Genomic DNA, 26679 nt, shown 5'->3' with positions numbered 1-26679 from the left:
GCCTATCTTTGTGCCCCAGAGCAGTATATACTGGCACCTGTTTTAGCAGTTACCAGGGGGGCAATTCTTAAGCCTCCAACTGACTTGCTCAAATGCAGGTAATGGAAGCAGTGGGCTGGATGGGTGGGTGGGTTCTTGAGCTCCTGGGCAGTTGGCATGGCATGGGCAATGGCAGTAGCAGTGGCAAGATGCTTGTCTGCGTCCTGAGCAGTGTGCACTGATGCTGGCAGTGAGTGCAGTGGGCTGGGTGGGCCAGTCTTCAGGCCCCCAGGTGATTCTTGCAGGTAGTTGCTGGCTGAGGTGGTAGTGGCTGGGAGTTTAGGCCCAACATCAGGCCCCCAGGAAGAGTGATCCAGTGTCCAAGCAGGTGGATTGGGTTAGGCAATCCACAGGTCTCTGGGCCATGTGCTCTGTCTTGAGAGGAAAGGCTAAGCCAGGATGAGTGGGCTTGGGCTCAGACCCTGAAATGGTGAGAGCGGGCACCAGCTGTGTGTGGATGGGGGCAGGGCTATTCTCAGATTCAAGGCTTGGGTAAGGGACAGTAGCATCCATGTACAGGCCTTGCCACTAGAGAGAGTGTGGCGTCCTTTGAACACTGAATGGACCAGAGACAAGCATACACAGAGCTTGCTTGGCAAGGGCCATGGCACATGACAGAGGCAAGGTAAATGTGTATTTCACCCATTTCATGAATCCCTATGATCCTGGGAAAAGCCTTTGCTTCTTTGAACCTCAAGGAGAAACAGAAAACAGAATTATCCTAGCACAAAAGACCCTTACCCACCAAAAGAGGATGGAGGACAAATGTTTTAACTGATTTTTTCATTACAACATACTGAAATATACTGGAGGGCATCAAAGAGTTATTTGCTCCCACTACAAGATGATTTGATAGGTAAAATGCCCTACAATCCAGATGCAACTCCCAGAAGTCCAAAAAATGAAATGAGTGAGAAGAAATGAAAATTGGATTTTTTCTCCACACACCCTCTGAAGCTGCTGCCCCATGGGACAGCCACTCAACAGGAAGGATCTTCTGGAGATCATGGGGATAGGAACCACTGGGCTTTGCTCTTCAGCTAGGCTACCACCTCATCATGGACAGTGGTTGTTGATGGTTTACATGACCTTATGACACTGAGACCAGACACATGATTGAAATTACAAACCCACACATGGAAAAAGTCACTGGTGCTCTACAGAGAATGAAAGCTGTGGCCATGCATGGAGGATGGGACACTAGTCTGCTTCAGATGGAGGGCAGCCACCTCACAGGAAGTCAAGAAACTGGCCTGGGACATAGGAATCATGAAAACAGATCTCCAAAATAATTGGGCAAAACTGCCAGCACAAGTGGACGACCAGAGAAAAGTGAGGGGCGCTGTTCAGGAAATGCAACTAGCAACATACTTTCATCAAAGAAAGATGTCTTATCATAATAATGTTTTCAGCTACAATTCTAAGCAAAAAGAAACAAAGCTGGAGGCATCACACTACCTGACTTCAAACTATACTACAAGGCTACAGTAGCCAAAACAACACGGTACTAGTACCAAAACAGACATATAGACCAATGGAACAGAACAGAGACCTCAGAAATAATACCACACATCTACAACCATCTGATCTTCGACAAACCTGACATAAATAGGCAATGGGGAAAGGATCTCTTATTCAACAAATGGTGCTGGGAAAACTAGCTAGCCATATGCAGAAAACTGAAACTCAACCCCTTCCTTACACCTTATACAAAAATTAACTCAGGCTGGATTAAAGACTTAAATGTAAAACCCAAAACCATAAAAACCCTAGAAGAAAACCTAGGCAATACCATTCAAGACATAGGCATGGGCCAAGTCTTCATGATGAATACACTAAAAGCAATTGCAACAAAAGCCAAAATTGACAAATGGGATCTAATTAAAGAACTTCTACACAGCACAAGGAACTATCATCAGAGTGAACCTACAGAATGGGAGAAAATTTTTGCAATCTACTCATCTGACAAAGGTCTAATATCCAGAATTTACCAGGAACTTAAACGAAGTTACAGGAAAAAAACAAGCATCCCCATCAAAAAGTGAGCAAAGGATATGAATAGACTCTTCTCAAAAGAAGACATTTATGTGGCCAAAAAACATAGGAAAAAAAGCTCATAGAATAATTCAATCAAAACCACAATGAGATACCATCTCACGCCAGTCAGAATGGCGATTATTAAAAAGTCAAGAAACAATAGATGCTGGCAAGGTTGTGAGAAATAGGAATGCTTTTACACTGCTGGTGGGAATGTAAATTAGTTCAATTATTCTGGAAGACAGTATGGCAATTCCTCAAGGATCTAGAATAAGAAATACGATTTGACCCAGCAATCCCATTACTGGGTATATACCCAAAGGAATATAAATCATTCTACTGTAAAGACACATGCATGTGTATGTTTATTGCCACACTATTTACAATAGAAAAGTCATGGAACCAACCCAAATGGCCATCAATGATACTGAATAAAGAAAATGTGGTACATATACACCATGGAATACTTTGTGGCCATAAAAAGGAATAAGATCATGTCCTTTGCAGGGACATGGATGAAGCTGGAAGCCATCATCCTCAGCAAACTAACACAGGAACAGAAAACCAAATACCACATGTTCTGACTCATAAGTGGGAGTCAAACAATGAGAACATATGGACACAGGGAGGGGAACAACACACACTAGGGCTTATTGTGGGGTGGCGGGGGAGGGGAGGGGAGAGAACATAAAGGACGGATCAATAGATGCAGCAAACCACCGTGGCACACCTGTACCTATGTAACAAACCTGCACATTCCGCACATGTATCCTGGAACTTAAAGTAAAATAAATTTTAAAAAATTAAAAACATTTTTTAAAAGAAGTCTTCAGCTGAGCTATTGGTAGCCAAGCATTTACAGTTGCACCTTACCATTCTCCACACCAGCCTGTCTTGATGCCCACAATCCACTCTTGTGAGAAGGAGCTGGGTGACACAGGAGTCACCTAAGACAAGAGGAGAGGAAAGTTCCACCCATTGGATGTCTGTGTTTAAAACTAGATCCAAGAGCCAGGCTCAAAACAATCTAAGTACAGGAATGTCATGTCTCAGCCTGTACAAATTGCAGAAACAAAAATATATAGAAGTTGCCTGGGAGGGAGACCAGTGGAACTTTATGACCTTCAGGGTGGAGTACTCATAGGCTACATCCAGAGCAGAGCAGGCGAGCTGTTCCTCCAATGAGCACAAGATGCTCCTATAAGGCTGGTGGCAGTCAGACAGGTTATGTTCAATTGAAGGAGTCAAGTAACCTTCATCCAGTGAGTCTTCTGAAACATCCCACTCTTCTACCTCCAGGAACTGCCTGCTGAGCCTGGAGGGTGGAGAAGATTGAAGATAAACACCAGAGGGAACCAAAACCACAGTGCCCAACTGACTAAAGGGAGGCCTCCAGGAAAGGCCAGAGAAAGGAAAGGGCAGGCCCCTCAGAGAAACAGAAAATCCTTCCCCATATGGGGCAGAAGAGAGAGAGCAGCAGAGGCTCGGTGCACTGGGCAGACAATGAGCTGAGGACGAACGAGATGGAATGATCCCTGTACGAAATGGCCATGACACATAGTGCACACGGAGGGACATCAAGGTGCATTCAGCACTTTTGCATAAATTGTGTTGAAAGCAGCATGCAGTGGCAACATGAACACGGGCTCTTGAGTCTTCCTAGAATCTTAGCGATATTGTATCTTCACCATCTCTTTTTCTCAATATCGTAGCATGATATGAAGTTTTTCATTCACTTTCATGCTATCATACACTTGCATACATGGTAACACCAAGACACAGCCATCAGATGTGCATCTCCAATTCACATTAAGCAATAAGAATAGAAAAGGGGACTGCAGAAAACACCTGTAATAGATCAGTTCAACTGAGTCAACTGAAGACAGGTTAGTACAATTGAGAGGAATCAATAAGAGGGGATAATATAAATACAGTATACAATGAAAACAGGCAATGCTAATAACATAAATATTTCATGATTGGCTGAATAGATGGAACAAACATTCAGCACGTTCTGTTTTTTCCTGCATCTGGAATCTCCAGATGTCCACACTGAATTAACTGTCTTCAATTCCTTAGAGTTACCTGGGGCATGATGGGTCTTGGACCTCCTCTTTGTTATGTTTAAGTTCTGTAAATAATTTCAGACAGGGAGAGACAAATTAAGCAGATTCTCCTACACCCATGAATAATCCACCATCCAATCCTAACACAGAGCCATCAGTCTCCTCAGTGGGAGAAGAGGACACTGTGAGAGAAATATTTCGGGAGGCCTGAGGTCCTGTCAGGATAGAAATGTCTTGGGTTTCCCTGAGCCTAGGGGTGAAATCTCCCTATTCTTGTAGACCATTATCTCAATATGATCTGTCCTGAGACTGTGCAAACAGGTAAGCAATATTTTTTCATACCAATTCAAAGCAAATACCCCCAGATGTTTTCTAGAAAGGAAACTGCAATATTTAGCCTTCTCTCATCAAATATCCAGATTGTTCACAGCTTAGAGCATTTTAAACACTGAAATTGGAAGGGTGGAGGGAATCTACAGACCCTTGAATCAAAATTAATCTCTGAAGCTACATGGTAACATTGGCTATTTGGGCATCTAGGAGTGACAGTGCTCAGTCTTGCTTCCAGAAACATGCCAGCAAGGCAATGGCCCGCTTAGCTACAGCAAGCCAACATCAAAGACAGAGAGTGGGCCTGGGTTCAATGAAACCTTGGTGCCATCTTCCACAGAAAGGTAGACAAAGATGCCACTGACCTTGGGTAGTCATAGAACTTCAAGGGACATGGTTGGGAAAAGAAATTTATAAGGAACACAATAATAGCTGGCAAGATAAATGTTATTCAAATTAAGACATCTCACAGACACTTCTTGGAAATATGCTGCACAGGTTGGTGTGAATTTGTCACATCTGTCTTGGGTCCAATATCCTGACAGTGGGCCCAAGATGACACAGGCATGGCCCGAGACAAGGAATAGAGCAGAGCTCACTGACCCAACCCATGTCAGTGTTTCAAATTCAACTCTAGAATCTGATTCAAAACAACTCATGTCTATGATTCCTGGGCACATTGATGACTCTCTAAGCCCACGCTGGGGCTCAGGGTGCAAGGATTATGAGGTCTACCTGAGACATCATTTGGATGTTTATCACATTCACAGTGGAGCACTCCTCCCTCATCAGGAGCCAAGCGGACTTGCTGGTCCTCAAATGAGTACAAGGTGCTTCTGTAAGACAGATGGGAGCCAGACAGGTCAGCAGGAATCAAAGAAGTCAACATCCATCCCAAAACTTTCAGGGGACTTCCTGCTCTGCCACCTGTGGCATCTCCCTGCTGAGACTCGTGGGATAGGTTAAACTGAAGGTCTGAGGTTAATCCAAGGGGGCTGGGGACCATAGACTCCTAGATGGATTTGATGGAAGGCATAAGGCAACGGTTGCAGAAAGCAAAGGGGCTGACCCAATAAAAGGTACAAATTATTCTCTTCATGGTGGGACAGAGTGTGGCTGCCATCAGATGTTGAGAGAGAGAGAAAGATAGAGAGAGACAGAGATAGCGTGTGTTCGGTGAATTGCCCAGATTAGAAACTCATGGGAAAAGAGAAACAAAACTCTCATATTTTGACATAATGTGGAGTTGTTTTGTTTTTTTTCAAGTTTCTTCTCTTGTGTTCAAATACTTGCCAACACGCTGACACCAAACAGTTATCTCACCCTGGATTTAACCACATGGAAGAGGACAGGTGATATCAGGAAATCCATGAGTTTGGTGAGTTCACTTGGGTCAACTGATTGTAGATTACTATGCTTGAGAGAGATTAAGCAATTGAAACCAGGCTGAGGCAGGAAGATCACTTGAGCCAGGGAGGTCGAAGCTGCAGTGAGCCATGATTGCACCACTGCACTCTACCTGGATGACTGAGTGAGACTCTGTCAAAAAAAAAAAAGAAAGAAAGAAAGAAATTGAAATCTATATGAGTACCACAGTAATAAAATAAAAAAAAAAACCTTGTTCAAAAGAATAATTCGTACATGACCAAATGGATAAAATATTTCTATTTGGCCAGGCACGGTAGCTTACGCCTGTAATCACAGCATTTTGAGCGGCCAAGGTGGGCAGATCAGGAGGTCAGATCGAGATCATTTTGGCCAACATGATGAAACCCCATCTCTACTAAAAATATAAAAAATTAGCCAGGCGTGGTGGCAGGTGCCTGTAATCCTAGCTACTTGGGAGGCTGAGACAAGAGAATCACTTGAACCTGGGAGGCGGAGGTTGCAGGGAGCTGAGATCACGCACTGCACTTCAGCCTGGGTGACAGAGCGAGACTCCAACTCAAAAAATAAAAAAAAAATTAAAAACTTCTATTCATCATTTCCTATTTTTCACTGGGTCTTCAGTCTCCAGATGTCACTATTGAACTAACACCCCACAAATCAGAGTTACCTGGGAGACACTGGCTGTTTCCTTTCCTCTTCTTCATTATCATTTTGATTTTCTGCAAATAAGCGGGTCACATTAAGCAAATTATACTCCACACATGACCAAATCAGTGTCCAATCATAGCACAAGGACATAAACATTCTCAGCATCAGAATATGGTATTCTCACAGAAAGTGTCTAGGATGCCCTAGGTTAAGTCTTAGGAGAAGTAGATGGGCCTGCTTTCCAGGTCCGTGGGGCTGAATCTTCCTCTTCTGGCACATCATAATTCCATATCCTCTGACCTAAGCCTGTTAAAGAGTTAAACAAAACTTTTTCCCCAAGATCTTAGAAACTGGCCTAATTTCTAGAAGTGTTGCTGTGATACTGTCTTGTCTCATCAGATGTCATTGTTGTTGAATATTTAGAGGAGTTTACACACAAGACTGAACTGATGGATATATTCTAAAAACCCTTGCATAAAAGAGATTCTGCGATGTTACACAGAAACACTGCCCATGAGTAGAGTGGAGAACTCAGGGCCCAGCCTTGCTTTATGGAAACTTATAAGCAAGGTAAAGATAGAAGTGTTTATGTCCTGGTTTCGAGGTAACTGCTAAGCTAACATAAGCCCACTTAAAGGAGATAGAGACTGGGCCTGAGAGCAGTGAACCCAGGGTAACAACGTCTCCAAATCTATAGGAAAGGCTGCCAATGGCCTTGAATAGGTATAGAAACTCCATGGACATTGTTCAGGGTCACAAATTACATCACTGCAGGGGACAAGAGGCATTGGATCCAAGATAGGAGGTCTGACAGGTGCCTCCTGTATACCTCCTGTACACAGGTGGGTATGAGTTTATCACACCTGCGTGGGACCCAATAACCTGATACTGGGGCCAGGGAGACTGAAGTATGGCATGGGCTGAGGAGGAGAGGGAAGCCCCCTGACCCACCTGATATTTGTGTTTAATATTTAATCCTACTTCCTGATTCAAACCAATATGTATCTATAGGCCCTGTCCTCAGAGTTGAACTTTCTCAGCCTAGGCAGAGGTACAAAGGACGAAGAATATAGAGGCTACCTGGGAGAATGTTTAGCACTTCCTCTTCCCCTTTGTAATGTGGCGATTCACTGCCTACATCCAGAGCAGAGTCGACTTTCTCTTCCTCAGGTGTGATTTTGGCACACCTCTGAGGCAGGGGGGAGTCAGAAGGGTCACGGCAAACTGAACAAGTGGCAGAATATTCCTCCAGTGAATTCTGAGGGACTTCCTTTTCTTCAGCTTCCTGTACCTCCCTGATGAGCCAGGTGGGATAGAGATGACAGAGGTGACAGAAGATTAAACCAAGAGGGATTCGACCCCAGGGAGTTTTAGAGAGTTTTGACAGGAGGCATAAGAGAGTGGTCCTGGCTGGGCATGGTGGCTCACGCCTGTAATCCCAGCACTTTGGGAGGCCGAGGCAGGCAGATCATGAGGTCAGGAGATCGAGACCATCCTGGCTAACATGGTGAAACCCCGTCTCTACTAAAAATATGAAAAATTAGCTGGGTGTAGTGGCGAGTGCCTGTCATCCCAGCTACTCGGAAGGCTGAGGCAGGAGAATGGCATGAACCCGGGAGGCGGAGGTTGCAGTGAACCGAGATCACGCCACTGCACTCCAGCCTAGGCGACAGAGTGAGACTGCATCAAAAAAAAAAAAAAAAAAAAAGAGTAGTCCCAGAAAGCAGGGGTGGTTCCCTTTTAGAGGGAATAGGCAATCCTCCCTCTGTCTGCAACCGAGTGTGGCTGCCATGGGGGCCAGAGAAGAAGAGAGCAGCTGGTGCTCTTTGCACTGAGCAGATAGGATCTGAGGAGGGAGGAGACTCAGCTATCCCTGTATGGTGCAGATGTGATATACAGCACACATGGAGAACCCTAACAGCTGCTACACCATGTGGCTAAGTTGGGTTGAATTTAACATACTCTTACCAAGGGAATACAGGCTGAGCCACTCCAAAGATTGTGTGCCTTCTAGGTCTTCTTCTTCTAATATTCTAATATTGTGAAATGAAAAGTGAGTACTTTTGGTCTAGGTACTTTTCTTGGTGTGCAACTTTGCTAGTTACTTCCTAAATCCTCTCCTTGTTAACTCTTTGCTATTTATCTTACCTAACAAGAACCTAAATGACAACTGCGTAGGAAGCAAATAAACATCTTCCTCTAGTTTTCTTTTTCTTTTTTGAGACGGAGTCCCGCTCTGTTGCCCAGGCTGGAGTGCAGCGGGATCTCGACTCACTGCAAGCTTCGCCTCCCAGGTTCACGCCATTCTCCTGCCTCAGCCTACCGAGTAGCTGGGACTACAGGCACCCGCCACCATGCCGGACTAATTTTTTGTATTTTTAGTAGAGACGGGGTTTCACCATGTTAGCCAGGATGGTCTCGATCTCCTGACCTCATGATCCACCCGCCTCGGCCTCCTAAAGTGCTGGGATTACAGGCATAGGCCATGGCACCTGACCTTTCTTCTAGTTTTCATTGCAGAAGAGAACAGTTCTAGTCAGTGTGTGCAGGAAATCCCTAAGGCTGGTAAGTTCACCTCAGGTCATGCTTACAGGTACCACAAAGAAAACAGATAACCATGTTAAGGGGGCTATTTTATTATTGAATGAGTGCGCTAAATTACTACAATCTGCAGTTTTGTTCGTCCTTGCATCTGGAATCCATGACTACTTTCACCTCCCTTGTGTTCTTTCTGAGGCCTTTTCCATATTTTACCTATCCATTACCAGCTCCTGATTGTTCATTGTTACCTGGGGGCAAGTGATTCTCCGACTTTTTCAACCTTCTCATCTTTGACATTTTCATCCTCAACTTTATCATTTTCTGAAAACTAATGCAGTAGTGTCCATTTGGATATTTCCCACTTCACCCACTGCAAACACGGTGAGCCATATGACCACAGAGACATGAACAGAGACATGAACATCTATGTACAAGTCAGTGTTGCACTGAAGGCTCTCATGTTTTGTCTTTACCTCTCATGTTTTCTGCCCTGGTGTGGTTTCCTGATCCATCAGACAATGTGTTTCTGATCTGGAGAGTCACCATCATGACATGGGCCAAAATTAAAAATACCTTTTCCCACCGTATCACTAGAGGCTTGGCCCAGCTTCTCTCTGGACTTTGGCAGCTGTCTCCCCCATCTGGACACAAATCTGATTCCCAGGAACAGTCTCTTTGTCCCCTCACAGCTCTCAATAAAACCTGTTTCTTTCTTTTAGGAGAGGACAACCAACCCTGTCCCCCACCCTTCCATTCGTTAGGAAACTTCACAGACCCTCCAAGTGGCTTCTGCTGTGTTGTCCCAGGAAATTCTCTCTACCAAGAGTGTTCCAGTCTTAACAACTTTCCTAACACCACATGCTACTACATCAACTACCTTATCTAACATCACACAGTGAGGAACTTTGTCTTATTTTGAAATACACTCATGTGTGTTCCCACATTTGAATGCTAGATCTACCATGCAAGAGATAATTTATCCCCATTTCCAGTTAGACACAGACATCCAGGAAGGATAAATTGCTGGCCCACAGTTGCTAAGACAGTGCTGAGAATAGAGTCTGGGAACTTCCATTCTCAGTCCAGGGCTCTCTTCACTCTTCACAAGCTGCCTCCTGTCACATCCTCCTTCCTGTCCTTTAAAACTTGATGGATGCTGCTTCTTGGTCCAAAGACCAGTTCCATCAAGGAGGAAGGAGGCTTTTGCCATACTGTGACCTCCAACCCCTGACTTTCCCATCTCTCTTCCTACACAAGAAGTCCTGGTCATGTCATGGCACTAACGTTTAGTGGAAAGAAAGACCACTAATAAAATTGTCATTGTGCAGGTGTGGAGGTCTGGAGTCTTCTCATAAGCCTAGGACTCTGCGTCATCAGGGCCCGTGACTACCTTACCTGGGCTGAGCTTGCGGACAAGGCACTCTGCCAGCCTGCGCCCCTCAGCCAGCTGCTCTCGGAGGTCCTGCCCCTGGTGGTTGTCAGGGTCATCATCAGTGAGAAGGGCCTTGAGATGCTGACTGAGAAAGAGGGAGGCCTCTCTCCCTTCCCGTAACTTCTTCCTCAACTGGGTCAGCTCTAGTGCCTGAGAGTGAACTAGGGCTTTGTATCACCTAAGGTAGGATAGTAGAGAAAATATAAGAGTGGAGAGGGATCAGTGATCAGTTCAAAGAATTGCAACAGAGATTTTTTTTTGAGAATATCCTCAAAGAGTCCTCCAAGCAGAATTTTAGCACATGTTGGTGAAATGCCTTTGGCAAAGAGGAAAAAAAAATTTTAATAAAAGGCTTCCTCTGTATTAGAGAGCTCCTATAGGATTCCTCAGCATTCCATTCATCCTTTTCCTCTGTAAATAAAACTAGCTGTCTTCCCAAATTTGTTTCAGAAAGATGCCCCTTTAGTTTCTCATTTTGGTTGCAGACATTTCCATGTAAAAATGCACATAGTACATTATGCAGTGACTGGACACAAAGCCACACATAGAAATGTGGCCAGGTACAGCTGAGGTTTATTCAGAGAGATGAAAGAATGCAAGAATGACAGGGTCAAGAAGAAAAGATTCTTTGAATGAAATAATGTGAAGCCAGTAAGTCAAGAGGTGATTCTAGGGATAAAGAAAACATGGTATTTGTTTACAATGGAGTACTATACAGACATAAAAAAGAATGTTATTTTTTCATTTGCTGCAGCATAGATGGAACTGGAGGTCATTATGTGAAGTAAAATTAGCTAGTTACAGAAAGACAAACATCACATGTTCTCACTTATTTGTGGGATCTCAAAATCAAAACAATTGAACTCATGGTGATAGAGAGTAGAAGGATAGTTACCAGGGGTGGGGAAGGGTAGTGGGGTTGAGAGTATGAGGATGGTTAATGGATACAAAAAAAAATAGAATGAGTAAGACCTAGTATTTGATAGCACAGCAGTGTGGCTATAGCTAATAATTTAATTGTACATTTAAAAATAATTAAAAGAGTATAATTGGATTCTTTGTAACATGAACAACAAATGCTTGAAGGGATAGATTCCTAATTTTACATGATGTTATTATAACTCATTGCATCTCATGCACCCCACAAATATATACACCTACTATGTACCCACAAACATTAAAATAAAACATTTAAAAAGAGAAAATGTAGTGGTGATTACACAATGTTTTGAATGTACTAAATGCTTCTGAGTTGTTCACTTTCCTTTGGTTAATTTTGTGTTATGTAAGTTTTGCCTTGATAATGACTTGTTTCGAGTCACAATTGTAGCCCGTAATTTACAAGTATTGTTGTTCTCTAATTGTTGTATACATGTTTGCACGACATGTGCCTGCTATGTAAATTCCTGCCCTTCTCCTGGCCCGGATTAGCTCTTATTTCTCCAGCTGAGCTGCCCCCATCAGAGACTCACACACCTTCCACCTGCCTGCCCCACCACACAGAGCCTCCCTCACCTGAGCTCCTCAGCTTGTGTCGACTTCTCTGCCAGCTTCTCCTCCTTGAACTGCATCTTCTCCCCCAGCACAGATTCTGTGATGCCTTTGTGCTCCTCACACTCTGAGAAGACACACTTGTCTCAGTGGGAGGTTGGACATGTCACTGCATACAGGCGAGAAGTCAGGATCCACTCCAAGAACACAAGGATCCCCAGTACCAGGCTCTCGGCAGCACTTGATGCTGTCACTTACAGGTACCACAGTGTCTGGCAGGAGCAGCCTCCTCTTTAGGTTTCTTTAAAGCAGATGCTCTGTGCTACCATCGCTTCTCCTAGTGCAGCCAGCAAGAGCTTTGCCTTTTGGGCCTCAACAGAAGCGCCACATCTTTACCAACCTTCCAAATACAAGGCAGCTGATACGCCCCAATTTACGGATGAGGAAAGAGAAACTCAAAGGCACATAAAACAACTAGAAAATATGACTCAACTGGAATGAGGCAGAGTCAGAATTCACATCCACTAAGGTGTGACTCTGAATCCTGGGCCACTTTGCCAAGCCTTGCAGCCTCTCCTGTAAAACACTGAGCTGGAACATAAAGCAGTGATTTACTGTACCCTCGGGAAGGCCTCTAGAACTATGGGACTGATAGTTCTCTCGTATTGGGAATTTAAAGCACAAATATTGCCAAGATTTTAAAAAAAATCATATCTGAATACAATTAAGTGCAATGTGAGGCCTGAGACCATAAGTCCCTGAAGGAAATACGCCCAAATGCTAACAAAATATCTGCTAAATTAGGAATAGTAGAATGAAGAAGTAATAAATAGGTTTTGCTCTGTGCCAAGAACTGTTCTAGAGGATTTGAAAGAACAAGGTCCTGTACTTTATTGCAGCAATTTACAGAGGTAGGAATTATAGGACCCTATTAACAGATCAGGAGACTGAGGCAAAGAGAAGATAAACAACTTGGACTGGAGCCCAGGAGACTAGCCCAGGGTCCCCCCTCTCCACACTGCACTGCTACCTCAGCAGAGTCTTGGGCACTCTCTTTCTTCCTCGTTAGGAATAAGAGCCTCTGCTCTGGGAAGCAGGACTTCCCTCTCAGCAGGGTCGTCCCTGCTCCTGATGCTGTCACTTATGGATACCACAGGTTCTACTAAGAGCAGACTCCTCGTTAAGGTCCTGGAAAGTAGGGACTATGAACTATCACCATCTTTCTCCCAGTGTGGACATCACAAGGCTTTGCCTAATGGGCCTCAACAGATGCTTAAATTAAATTCTGCAAGATTTTATATGGTACAGAAAGGATCCTGGTAAAAAATGGTTCAGCTTGTTGCTGAGAAAATCAGGCAATTTTATGCTTGCATCAGGCATCAATAACTGAGATTTTAACTCTAATCCCACCCTACACCCCACTTCAAATACAGAAAAGTTGCTAAACACTTTGTGTCCAGTTTTTCGATTCTCAGGAAAATGTGGTTTTATATAATACCCACTTCTACCTTTCTGGGAGTAGGGGAAGGATGAAGTTTATTTTGATGAAGAGAAGAGAGGAATCGGGTCTAAAGAGTATTTAGTTGCTCAGAGAGAAGACAGTGATCATTCATCACTTTGGTGATAGTGAACCTATGGAACTTACTGCATTTCTGTAACTGGTTGGCCAGACAGTAAGCACAGCTTCAGAGACAAGAAATTTCTCTTTGAGGTCTTGGAACTGCTGTTCGCTCATTTTCAGCTGTGAGCGCAATTCCTGCTTGATTTCTAGGATGTTCATTTCTGCTCTCTCATTGTACAAAGGACTGACAGATTCTGCTATGCTGATGTTTGTGGCAGAAGAGGTAGAGCCAGGGACCGGGACAAGAAACCCAAACACAAGATGGGTTAAAAACTAGTGAAATCATGAGGTCAGGAGTTCAAGACCAGCCTGACCAATATGGTGAAACCCCATCTCTACTAAAAATACAAAAATTAGCCAGGCATGGTGGTGCATGCCTGTAATCCCAGCTACTTGGGAGGGTGAGGCAGGAGAATCGCTTGAACCCGGAAGGCAGAGGTTGCAGTGAGCCAGGATCATGCCACCGGACTCCAGCCTGAGTGACAGAGCAAGACTCTGTATCAAAAATAACAACAACAAAAAAAACCCTAGTGAAATCAAACAGGTTTAGTCAGGACTGAGATTAACTGTCCTGAAATAACTGAAATTCTTAACTTACTGTTCAGGAAAACTTGATCAACACCCAACACCTCAAAGTCCTTAACTGCCAAAAACAAAGTTTAAGGTGCCAGAGCTTGGAGCAGAAGGCACTGCCTGTAGCTCAGACTCTAAAGGGAGTGAGGGAAGTAGTGTCCAGTGGGTCAGGTAATGGTCTGCCATCACTATAAGAGAATTAGAAGGTGGCGATGTCACGGAATCTTGGAGCCCCTGCCTTCCACCTGCCTAGGCCATGCTGAAACACAAGGCCTCCTGATCTCCCCTGAGGGTCACCACCGATGGGGACACCTCCCTAAGCTGTCATTCTGGGTATCTGTGTACCCTTGTGACAATACCACAGACCTATCTCTTTCCCAATAAATCTAAGCATATTTCTCATTGTTCATCCCTTACGTGGATAAAATCATCAAGGCAGAAGTAATTTCTCAACAGGTTTTATTCTCAATGGTTATGCTGAAGTCACCCACCTTCTCTTTAAGTAAAAACAGACCTGAAGGCTTTTCTACAAGTGAAAGACGTGGAACTTTTAGGCTGCCGTGATGTGCTTTTCTGGGTCTTCTGCAGTTTTCTCTGTATCCTCTAAAAAGTGTAGGACCAAAAGCAGAATATAATACTGCATGAGTGAATAATTCATTTTCGAAATGTTTTCTATCTCAATATTCTTCTTGTGGCATCCCATTGTTACGTTGGTTTCTATTACGGGGTAGCATGTTGGCTTTTCATTACGCTTAAGACCACATTGATATCCCTACTGCTGAAGCTCTTCCCCTCTCTATGGGTTGGTTTGTTTTTTAATGTCTCTAAACACTCCATTTCATACTTGTCAGTTATGGATGTCATTCTAGTACCACAAGAGCTCTTTTCAAGTGATCAAAATCATTTCCATATATCTCCTGAAAACATGCAGAGACCACCTATCTTGGGAAGTCTTGTAAACCTGAGGCTATTTTGTTGTTTTCATTTCAGTCCCCCATATATTAAACAGAACAGGCCCACGAGTGGTTTTTATGGAATATTGCTTGTTAGATGTTTTTATAAGTTGGCCTGACACCATTGACTTGTGGTTGTCTTCCACTAAAAGAACATGGTGAGATCAAGGTCATGGTCGGGGGTGGGGCTGCTGATCTGCAGGGTCCATTTGCAGTAGAAGGTGAGGTTGAGTTAATAGGGACAAGCAGGGGACAGTGATCCTCTGAAACCGCCTCAGTTTCCCAGTTTCAGTCCCCACCCAGGTTTTGTGAGCCTGAGACTTGGGAGATGGCCATCTTCAGTGGCCCACAGCCTGGGCCAGTGGGTGAGGAACATGCATCCCTCCCATACATTTGTCCTGGTAGGGCTTACCCCCAACACCTGGCAGTGGCAGCCCACACTTATTCTATTATGCACCACCCCCACCACAGCTGCAAGAACCTCCACCCAGCTGGCAACCAAGCCCCAGTGGCAACTTGTGCCTAGTTCACGTCCCAGTCTCCATTCCAGTGGTACTTCCTTCCTGGCACCAGCAGCTGTAGCCCATGCCTCACTTCTTAGTCCTGGCCATAGGAGTATTCTCAGCTCATTCTGCAGTCCCAACCATGATAGCCCAAATTTCCGTAATGCTTCTGTCCTGATGCCACTGGGCCCCAGGACAGCATGCAGTTTCCCAAAGTCTGTGTTTGAAAATGGCACCTTGCTGTAGCTGCTTAGTTTTCAGGAAGGGCGTGGGACCCAGTTCGAGCTCTCTCCCTGGGGCAGTTCTGTCCCATGGTCTCACAGCAGCTGCCTATGTTAGTTTCAGGGGTTGGCAGGGTTGAGGGTTGTCCTGTGGCTACGATTGCAAGATTCCACAGAGGAGATGTGGGTTGCTCCATCTCTCACTTACCTATGTTGGGAAGTCACTCCTGGCTCCCAGCTGATCCTGACCAGCGGGCTGTGTCTCTCCTTTCTCCTTCTCCACATTTGGTGTTTCCTGTCACTTCTCTGTTGAATTCCAGCAAATACTCTTGGGTAAGGTATTTGAAGTGTCACTGTCTATACACTATTTTGTTCTTCTAAGTGGGAGAGGCAGGAATGAAATGCTTCTAGTCAGTCATCTTGAAGCCTTTAGTCAAGCATTTTTAAATTTATTGTTTTCTAGGTATCACAGTAATTTTAGAGCTACAGTAGTAATAATTAAACTTAAGATTCAGAATATATGCCAGCTCATCATCAATCCTCTAGCTGAGGATTTTTAAAAAGCCATTGGCCAGGTGAGGTGGCTCACACCTGTAATCCCAGCACTTCAGGAGGCCGAGGTGGGCAGATCACGAGGTCAGGAGTTCGAAACCAGTCTGACCAACATGGTGAAATCCCCTCTCTGCTAAAAATACAAAAATTAGCCAGGTATGGGGGCGTGCACCTGTAATCCCAGCTACTCAGGAAGCCGAGGCAGGAGAATCGCTTGAACCAGGAGGCGGAGGCTGCAGTGAGTGGAGATCGCGCCATTGCACTCCAGCCTGGGCAACAGAACGAGACTCCATCTAAAAAAAAAGAAAAAAGTCATTATAAATATGGACTTCTAGAGACATGCAATATCATTTTTTAAAAAGACTAAATGGATGGAACTGATGGCAGATTAGACATTAAAGAAAAATGAGGTCCATGAAATTGAAAACATAGCAATAGGAAGTGGCCAAAATAAAATCCAGGGAGAAAACACTGGAAAAAAGTGAACAGAGACCCTCCCTGTGATCTGTGGGAAAATATAAACTTGTCTAACATAGGTATAGCCAACATTCTGAGGAATAGAGAAAAAAAAATTCTCTATAAAATGTTAGAAATTTAGAAATTTAGAAAAATTTAGAAATTTTAGATATTGTAGAAATAATGGCCAACATTTTTCCAACTTTGATGAAATTATAACCCCACAGATCCATAAAGCTCAATAAGGTCTTAAACTCACATAATGATCAAATCACTGAATATCAATGATAAAAAGAAAATCATAAAAGCAGCCAGAGGAAAAAGACATATTAATTATGTGGGAAAGAAAAAGGATAAAATTAACGGAGGACAGAAGCTTATCAGAAATTATGCAAATTGAAACAAAATTGAACAGTGCTTTTAAATACTGAAAGAAAAAACTGTCAACGTAGAATTCTACATGCTAGAATTTGAAAAAGAAAATATCTTTCAAAAATGAAGGCAAAATAAAGACTTTTTGCAGACAAAGAAAAGCCAAAATAATTCAGTGCCAGCAGAACTTCACTACAAAAAAATGTTAAAAGAAGTCCTTCAGGCCAGGCGCGGTGGCTCACCCCTGTAATCCCAGCACTTCTGGAGGCCGAGGATCACCTGTCAGGAGTTTGAGATCAGCCTGGCCAACATGGCAAAACCCTGTCTCTACTAAAAATATAAAAATTAGCCAGACGTGGTGGTGTGCGCCTGTAATTCCAGCTACTCGGGAGGCTGAGGCAGGAGGATCGTTTGAACTCAGGAGGCAGAAGTTGCAGTGAGCCGAGAACGTGCCACTGCACTCAAGCCTGGGCAACAGAGCAAGACTCCGTCTCACCTGACGACCCCGCCCAGACCTCAGATCTGATCACATAGGACAGTATGCACCTTAATATCCTGAAGAAGAGGCACAAAATGTTCAAGTGATGTTTAGAAACAACTTGGGAGGGTGCGTCAGTGAAATCATGCAGCCATCAGGACACAGGCTCTGGGACGTGGAGCATCATCCTCTCCTGGCTGAAAATGACAATGATGACTCTTCGTCATCCTCCTCTCAGGTTGACGTGGCAGACAGGGTCTGGTTCATCCATGACGACTGTGGCATGATCTGTGCTGATGTGACATGGCTTCCGGTCATCTATGCAGACTTTGTGGTGACTTTCATCATGTTGCTGGCTTTACTCTGTGGTCAATGGGGTCATCTTTAACTACTTGGCCGCGTTTGCCCTGTTGTCCCACCTGAGAACCATGCTCACCGACCCCGGGGCAGTACCCAGAGGAAATGCTACAAAAGAATACATGGAGAGTTTGCAGCTGAAGCCCAGGGAAGTGATCTACAAGTGCCCCCAAGTGCTGCTGTATCAAACCAGAGCTCACCCACCACAGCAGTATTTGCAAAAGACATATTAGGAAAATGGATCATCACTGCCTGTGGGTGAACAATTGTGTAGGAGAAAAGAATCAAAGATGTTTTGAGCTCTTCACTATGTATATAGCTCTGTCTTCAGTCCATGCCCTGATTCTCTGTGGATTTCAGTTTATCACCTGCGTCTGAGGCAGTGGACTGAATGCAGTGATTTTTCACCTCCATTCACTGTAATCCTGTTGACCTTCCTGTGCCTGGAGGGTCTTCTGTTTTTCACTTTCACTGCAGTTATATTTGGCACCCAAATCCACTCCATATGCAATGATGAGAGGGAGATCCAGTGATTGAAAAGCGAGAAACCCACATGGGAGTGGAGGCTGCCCAGGAAGGGATGAAATCAGTCCTTAGGGACCCTGTTACTCCCCTGGATGAATCCCTTTGTCAGCTTCTGTTTTAGGCGACTGCCCAGGAGACCCAGAAAAGGCGGTCTGGAGTTCTCAGTGTGTGGCCTTGCTCATCAGGCTGGAACTTACTTGCTCACAGACTTCCACTTATTTATTTGGGGTCTGACGGTCATCTGTGACCAACAGGACAACTGGAACCTACACAAACCAATTGCTTGCAGCAAGCAGAGTTTTATAAATATTTATAGTCACAGATGGCAGATTCTCCACACCAGAAGAGGCTCTCCTCAGTCTCCACCTGTACAACCATGGATAGGTGATAAAATAGGATCCTTGAGCCGGGCGCGGTGGCTCACGCCTGTAATTCCAGCACTCTGGGAGGCTGAGGCGGGTGGATCACCTGAGGTCAGGAGTTTGAGACCACCCTGGCCAACATGGTGAAACCCCATCTCTACTAAAAATTAAAAAAAAAAAAAAAAAAAGAGCCGGGTGTGGTGGTGCACGCCTGTAGTCCCAGCTACTTGGGAAGCTGAGGCAGGAGAATTGCTTGAACCCAGGAGGTGGAGGTTGCAGTGAGCCAGAGATTGAGCCACTGTACAGCAGCCTGGGCAACAGAGTGAGACTCTGTCTCAAAATAAAAATGAAAAAAACAGAATCCTTGGTGCAGAGCTTAAAATTATGCCAGAAAGCAAAGAGCTCCCCTCCTCGGGGACTTGCCTTAAACTGGCCTGGTTTGTACATTTTTTGCTGGATGCATCAAGAAGCAATCTGTGACAAATTCTGAGGCTCTTCCTTTAAGCCTGCCGTCCACACTAAGAGAAGTTGGTGTCTCCCTCCTGGGAACTGTTTTGCCTTCTGTTCATCTGTGAACTGTTTTGTTTTTGTTTCTAATTACTCTCTACCCTATCCGAATTAGGGCTTCCACCACTGCTGATGAAAAACCACAAAGGGGCCTACTTGAGCCAACATCTTAGCTAAGTGAGTAAACCTGCAGGGGTTTGGTAGTGGACTCTGTCACCGCAGAAGCATGTACGCCTTTGGGAGAAGAATTGCATCACAGCCAAAGGGACAAAACATGGATCGTGGGTGATCCTGGAGAAACGAGTTTCCAGAGATTGTTTTGCATATTCATTTGCACATCATTGTCTGGGTTGGACATGGGTATTGGACTTCAGTGAGGCTTTAAATATGTATATCCTGTTATCAATTTAAAAAATTATCCAAGTGGTTGAATCCTGTGAGACTTGGCAAGTGTGTGCAAATCAAGTATACGTGACTTTTCAACCTCTTCTTTCAATGTAACTTTTTTTTTTTTTCAAGACGGAGTCTCGCTCTATCACCCAGGCTGGAGTGCAGTGTCACGATATCGGCTTACTGAAGGCTCCACCTCCCGGGTTCATGTCATTCTCCTGCCTCAGCCTCCCAAGTAGCTGGAACTACAGGCACCCACCACCACGCTCGGCTAATTTTGTTTTTGTATTTTTAGTAGAGACAAGGTTTCACTGTGTTAGTCAGGATGGTCTCGATCTCCTGACCTTGTGATCCACCCACCTCGGGTCTCCCAAAGTGCTGAGATTACAGGCGTGAGCCCCGGCGCCTGGCCTCAATATAACTTTTATATGAAATAAAGTAATTAATTGACAGTTTAGAAAAAAAGAAAAAAGTATGGGCATAGTTTTTCTTTTGTTCACATTTGAGCCCCTCTGGGAACAGTATACTTTTGCATTTTGTCCCCTAAAAATTTGTATGTTGAAGCCCTAGCCCCCAGTGCCACTGCATTTGGAGATAGCACCTGTAAGGAGGGAATGAAGATTAAATGATGTCATAAGGGTGGGGCTCTAATCCAATCTGACTGGTGTCCTTATAAGAATAGAGGGGGAGGGTCCATTTCAAGATGGCCAAATAGGAACAGCTCTGGTCTGCAGCTCCCAGCATGATCAATGCAGAAAATGGCTGATTTCTGCATTTGCAACTGAGGTACCTGGTTCATCTCATTGGGACTGGTTGGACAATGGGTTCAGCCCACAGAGGGTGAGTGGAAGCAGGGCAGGGCGTTGCCTCACCCCAGAAGCACAAGGGGTTGAGGGATTTCCCTTTCCTAGCCAAGGGAAGCCGTGACAGACTGTACCTGGAAAAACAGGACACTCCTACTCAAATACTGCACTTTTCTAATGGTCGTAGCAAACAGTACACCAGGAGATTATATCCCATACCTGGCTCAGTGGGTCCCATGCCCACGGAGACTTGCTCACTGCCACTGCTAGTGCAGTAGTCTGAGATCGACCTGTGAGGCAGCAGGCCAGCAGGGTGAAGGGGGGCATCTGCCATACCTGAGGCTTGAGTAGGTAAACAGATGGGTCGGGAAGCTTGAAATGGGTGGAGCCCACTGCAGAGCTGCAAGGCTTGCTGCCTTTGTAGACTCCACCTCTGAGGGCAGGGCACAGCTGAACAAAAGGCAGCAGAAACTTCCGCAGACTTACACGTCCCTGTCTGACAGCTCTGAAGAGAGCAGTGGTTCTCCCAGCATGGTGTTTGAGCTCTGAGAATGGGCAGACTGCTGCCTCAAGTGGGTCCCTAACCCACATGTAGCCTAACTGGGAGACACCTCCCAGTAGGGGCCGACTGACACCTCATACAGGTGGGTGCCCATCTGGAACAAAGCTTCCAGAGGAAGGATTAGGCAGCAATATTTGCTGTTCTGCAGCTTCCGCTGGTGATACCCAGGCAAACAGGGTGTGCAGTGGACTTCCAGCAAACTCCAACAGACCTGCAGCTGAGGGACCTGTTAGAAGGAAAACTAACAAACAGAAAGGAATAGCATCAACATCAACAAAAAGGACATCCACACCAAAACCCCACCTGTAGGTGACCAACATCAAAGACCAAAGGTAGATAAAACAACAAAGATGGGGAGAAACCAGAGCAGAAAAGCTAAAAATTCTAAAAACCAGAGTGCCTCTTCTCCTCCAAAGGATCATAGCTCCTTGCCAGCAATGGAACAAAGCTGGATGGAGAATAACTTTGATGAGTTGACAGAAGTAGGCTTCAGAAGGTCGGTAATAACAAACTTTTCCGCGCTAAAGGAGGATGTTCGAACCCATCACAAGGAAGCTAAAAACCTTTTAAAAAGATTAGACGAATGGTAGTGTAGAGAAGATCTTAAATGACCTGATGAAGCTGAAAACTGTGGCACGAGAACTATGTGACACATACATAAGCTTCAATAGCCGATTTGATCAAGCGGAAGAAAGTGTATCAGTGATTGAAGATCAAATTAATTAAATAAAATGAGAAGAGAAGTTTAGAGAAAAAAGAGTAAAAAGAAATGAACAGGGCCCCCAAGAAATATGGGACTATGTGAAAAGACCAAATCTACATTTGATTGGTGTACCTGAAAGTGATGGGGAGAATAAAACTGAGTTGGAAAACACTCTTCAGGATATTATCCAGGAAAACTTCCCCAACCTAGCAAGGCAGGCCAACATTCAAATTCAGGAAATACAGAGAACACCACGAAGATACTCCTTGAGAAGAGCAACCCCAAGACATGTAATTGTTAGATTCACCAAGGTTGAAATGAAGAAAAAAAATGTTAAGGGCAGCCAGAGAGGCAGGTCGGGTTACCCACAAAGGGAAGCCCATCAGACTAACAGCAGGTCTCTTGGCAGAAACTCTATAAGCCAGAAGAGAGTGGGGGCCAATCAATATTCAACATTCTTAAAGAAAAGAATTTTCAACCCAGAATTTCATATCCACCCAAACAAAGCCTCATAAGTGAAGGAAAAATAAAATCCTTTACAGACAAGCAAATACTGAGAGATTCTGTCACCACCAGGCCTGCCTTACAAGAGCTCTCAAAGGAAGCACTAAACATGGAAAGGAACGACTGGTATCAGCCACTGCAAAAGCATGCCAAATTGTAAAGACCATTGATGCTATGAAGAAACTACATCAATTAATGGGCAAAATAACCAGTTAACATCATAATGACAGGATCAAATTCACACATAACAATATTAACCTTAAATGTAAATGGGCTAAATGCTCCAATTAAAAGACACAGACTGGCAAATTGGATAAAGAGTCAAGACCCATCAGTGTGCTGTATTCAGGAGCCCCAATTCATGTGTAAAGACACATATAGGCTCAAAATAAAGGGATGGAGGAACATCTACCAAGCAAATGGAAAACAAAAAAAAAGCAGAGTTGCAATCCTAGTCTCTGATAAAACAGACTTTAAACCAGCAAAGATCAAAAGAGACAAAGAAGGCCATTACATAATGATAAAGGGATCAATTCAGCAAGAGGAGCTAACTATCCTAAATATATATGCACCCAATACAGGAACACCCAGATTCATAAAACAAGTCCTTAGAAACCTACAAAGAGACTTAGACTCCTACACAATAATAATGGGAGACTTTAACACCCCACTGTCAATATTAGACAGATCAATGAGACAGAAGGTTAACAAGGATATCCAGGACTTGAACTCAGCTCTGCATCAAGCGGACCTAATAGACATCTACAGAACTGTCCATCCCAAATCAACAATCAACAGAATATACATTCTTCTCAGCACCACATCACACTTATTCCAAAATTGACCACATAGTTGGAAGTAAAGCACTCCTCAGCAAATGTAAAAGAACAGAAATCACAACAAACTGTCTCTCAGACCACAGTGCCATCAAATTAGAACTCAAGACTAAGAAACTCACTCAAAAAAGCACAACTGCATGGAAACTGAACAACCTGCTCCTGAATGACTACTGGGTAAATAATGAAATGAAGGTACAAATGAAGATGTTCTTTGAAACCAACGAGAACAAAGACAAAACGTATCAGAATCTCTGGGACACATTTAAAGCAGTGTGTCAAGGGAAATTGATACCACTAAATGCCCACAAGAGAAAGCAGGGAAGATCTAAAATTGACAACCTAACATCACAGTTAAAAGAACTAGAGAAGCAGGAGCAAACAAATTCAAAAGTTAGTAGAAGGCAAGAAATAACTAAGATCAGAGCAGAATTGAAGGGAATAGAGATGTAAAAAACCCGTCAAAAAATCCATGAATCCAGGAGCTGGTTTTTTGAAAAGATCAACAAAATAGACTGCTGGCAAGACTAATAAAGAAGAAAAGAGAGAAGAATCAAATAGATGCAATAAAAAATGATAAAGGGGATATCACCACTGATCCCGCAGAAATACAAACTACCATCAGACAATACTATAAACACCTCTACACAAATAAACTAGAAAATCTAGAAGAAATGGATGAATTCCTGGACACATACACCCTCCCAAGACTAAACCAGGAAGAAGTGGAATCTCTGAATAGACCAATAACAGGCTCTGAAGTTGAGGCTTTTTCTACCAACCAGAAAAAGCCCAGGACCAGATGGATTCACAGCCAAATTCTACCAGAAGTACAAGGAGGAGCTGGTACCATTCCTTCTGAAACTATTCCAATCAATAGAAAAAGAGGTAATCCTCCCTAACTCATTTTATGAGGCCAGCATCATCCTGATACCAAAGCCTAGCAGAGACACAACAAAAAAAAGAGAATTTTAGACCAATATCCCTGATGAACATCGATGCAAAAATCCTCATAAAATACTGGCAAACGGAATCCAGTAGCACATCAAAAAGCTTATCCACCATGATCAGTTTGGCTTCATCCCTGGGATGCAAGGCTGGTTCAACACACACAAATCAAGAAACGTAATCCATCACATAAACAGAACCAACAACAAAAACTACATGATTATCTCAATAGATGCAGAAAAGGCCCTCAACACAATTCAACAGCCCTTCATGCTAAAAACTTTCAATAAACTAGGTATTGATGGAATGTATCTCAAAATAATAACTATTTATGACAAACCCACGGCTAATATCATACTGAATGGGCAAAAACTGGAAGCATTTTTTAAAACCAGCACAAGACAGGGATGCCCTCTCTCACCACTCCTATTCAGCTTGGTGTTGGAAGTTCTGGCCAGGGCAATCAGGCAAGAGAAAGAAATAAAGGGTATTCAATCAGGAAAAGAGGAAGTCAAATTGTCCCTGTTTGCAGGTGACATGATTGTATATTTAGAAAACCCCATCATCTCAGTCCCAAATCTTCTTAAGCTGATAAGCAACTTCAGCAAAGTCTCAGGATACAAAATCAATGTGCAAAAATCACAAGCATTCTTATACACCAATAACAGACAAACAGACAGCCAAATCATGAGTGAACTGCCATTCACAATTGCTATAAAGAGAAATACCTAGGAATCCAACTTACAAGGGATATGCAGGACCTCTTCAAGGAGAACTACAAACCACTGCTCAATGAAATAAAAGAGGATACAAACAAATGGGAGAACATTCCATGCTCATGGATAGGAAGAATCAATATTGGAAAATGGCCATACTGCCCAAAGTAATTTATAGATTCAATGTCATCCCCGTCAAGCTACCAATGACTTTCTTCACAGAATTGGAAAAAACTGCTTTAAAGTACACATGGAACCAAAAAAGAGCCCACCTTGCTAAGACAATCCTAAGCAAAAAGAACAAAGCTGGAGGCATCATGCTACCTGACTTCAAACTATACTACAGGGCTACAGTAACCAAAAAAGCATGGTACTGGTACCAAAACAGATATATAGACCAATGGAACAGAACAGAGGCCTCAGAAATAACACCACACATCTGCAACCATCTGATCTTTGACAAATCTGACAAAAACAAGAAATGGGGAAAGGATTGCCTATTTAATAAATGGTGCTGGGAAAACTGGCTAGCCATGTGTAGAAAGCTGAAACTGGATCCCTTCCTTACACCTTATACAAAAATTAATTCAAGATGGATTAAAGACTTAAATGTTAGACATGAATCCATAAAAACCCTAGAATAAAACCTAGGCAATACCATTCAGGACATAGGCATGGGCAAGGACTTCATGTCTAAAACACCAAAAGCAATAGCAACAAAAGCCAAAATAGACATTTTGATCTAATTAAACTAAAGAGCTTCTGCACAGCAAAAGAAACTACCATCAGAGTGAACAGGCAACCTACAGAATGGGAGAAAATTTTTGCAATCTACCCATCTGACAAAGGGCTAATATCCAGAATCTACAAAGAACTTAAACAAATTTTCAAGAAAAATACCAAACAACCCCATCAAAAAGTGGGCAAAGGATATGAACAGGCACTTCTCAAAAGAAGACATTTATGCAGCCAACAGACACATGAAAAAAAGCTCATCATCACTGGTCATCAGAGAAATGCAAATCAAAATGACATGAGATACTGTCTCACACCAGTTAGAATGGCAATCATTAAAAAGTCAAGAAACAACAGATGCTGGAGAGGATGTGTAGAAATAGGAATGCTTTTACACTGTTGGTGGGAGTGTAAATTAGTTCAGCCATTGTGGAAGACAGTGTGGCAATTCCTCAAGGATCTAGAGCTAGAAATACTGTTTGACCCAGCAATCCCATTACTGGGTATATACCCAAAGGATTATAAATCATGCTACTATAAAGACACATGCACACGTATGTTTATTGCAACACTATTCACAATAGCAAAGACTTGGAACCAACCCAAATGTCCATCAATGATAGACTGGATTAAGAAAATTTGGCACATATACAGCATGGAATACTATGCAGCCATAAAAAAGGATGAGTTCATGTCCTTTGCAGGGACGTGGATGAAGCTGGAAATCGTCATTCTGAGCAAACTATCACAAGGACAGGAAACCAAACACCACATGTTCTCACTCATAGATGAGAATTAAACAATGAGATCACTTGGACACAGGAAGGGGAACATCACACACCAGGGCCTGTCGTGGGGTGGGGGGGCTAGGGGAGGGATACCATTAGGAGAAATACCCAATGTAAATGACGAGTTAATGGGTGCAGCAAACCAACATGGCACAGGCATTCCTATGTAACAAACCTGCACGTTGTGCACATGTACCCTAGAATTTAAAGTGTATATATACACATATACCTATATATATAT

General features: G+C 43.6%; 1 long non-coding RNA gene, 1 other non-coding gene and 1 pseudogene across 3 annotated transcripts; 1 reads left to right on the top strand and 2 right to left on the bottom strand.

Annotated features, from left to right (window-relative positions):
• Positions 1–2415: 2415 nt before the first annotated feature.
• Positions 2416–21449, bottom strand: LOC102118288 (uncharacterized). 2 transcript variants are annotated; one of them, XR_012430980.1, is made up of 10 exons: positions 21133–21449; positions 16569–16689; positions 16053–16221; positions 11998–12142; positions 10446–10660; positions 7590–7804; positions 6529–6580; positions 5796–6011; positions 5208–5308; positions 2416–3391 (listed from the first exon to the last, which is right to left on the bottom strand). It is a non-coding gene; the product is annotated as an uncharacterized lncRNA (long non-coding RNA). The 2 variants fall into 2 exon arrangements; XR_012430981.1 differs by lacking the exons at positions 2416–3391; positions 16053–16221; positions 16569–16689; positions 21133–21449 and adding an exon at positions 4122–4207 and having other exon boundaries at positions 5992–6011.
• LOC123572061 (small nucleolar RNA SNORD45) lies at positions 16305–16384 on the bottom strand. Its single transcript, XR_006696401.2, has one exon. It is a non-coding gene; the product is annotated as a small nucleolar RNA SNORD45 (small nucleolar RNA).
• Positions 17848–19122, top strand: LOC107128857 (palmitoyltransferase ZDHHC7 pseudogene; annotated as a pseudogene).
• Positions 21450–26679: the final 5230 nt, after the last annotated feature.

This window comes from Macaca fascicularis, chromosome 2 (assembly GCF_037993035.2).
Source record: "Macaca fascicularis isolate 582-1 chromosome 2, T2T-MFA8v1.1".
Taxonomy (NCBI): domain Eukaryota; kingdom Metazoa; phylum Chordata; class Mammalia; order Primates; family Cercopithecidae; genus Macaca; species Macaca fascicularis.
This window is presented reverse-complemented; position numbering and strand designations above follow the sequence as displayed.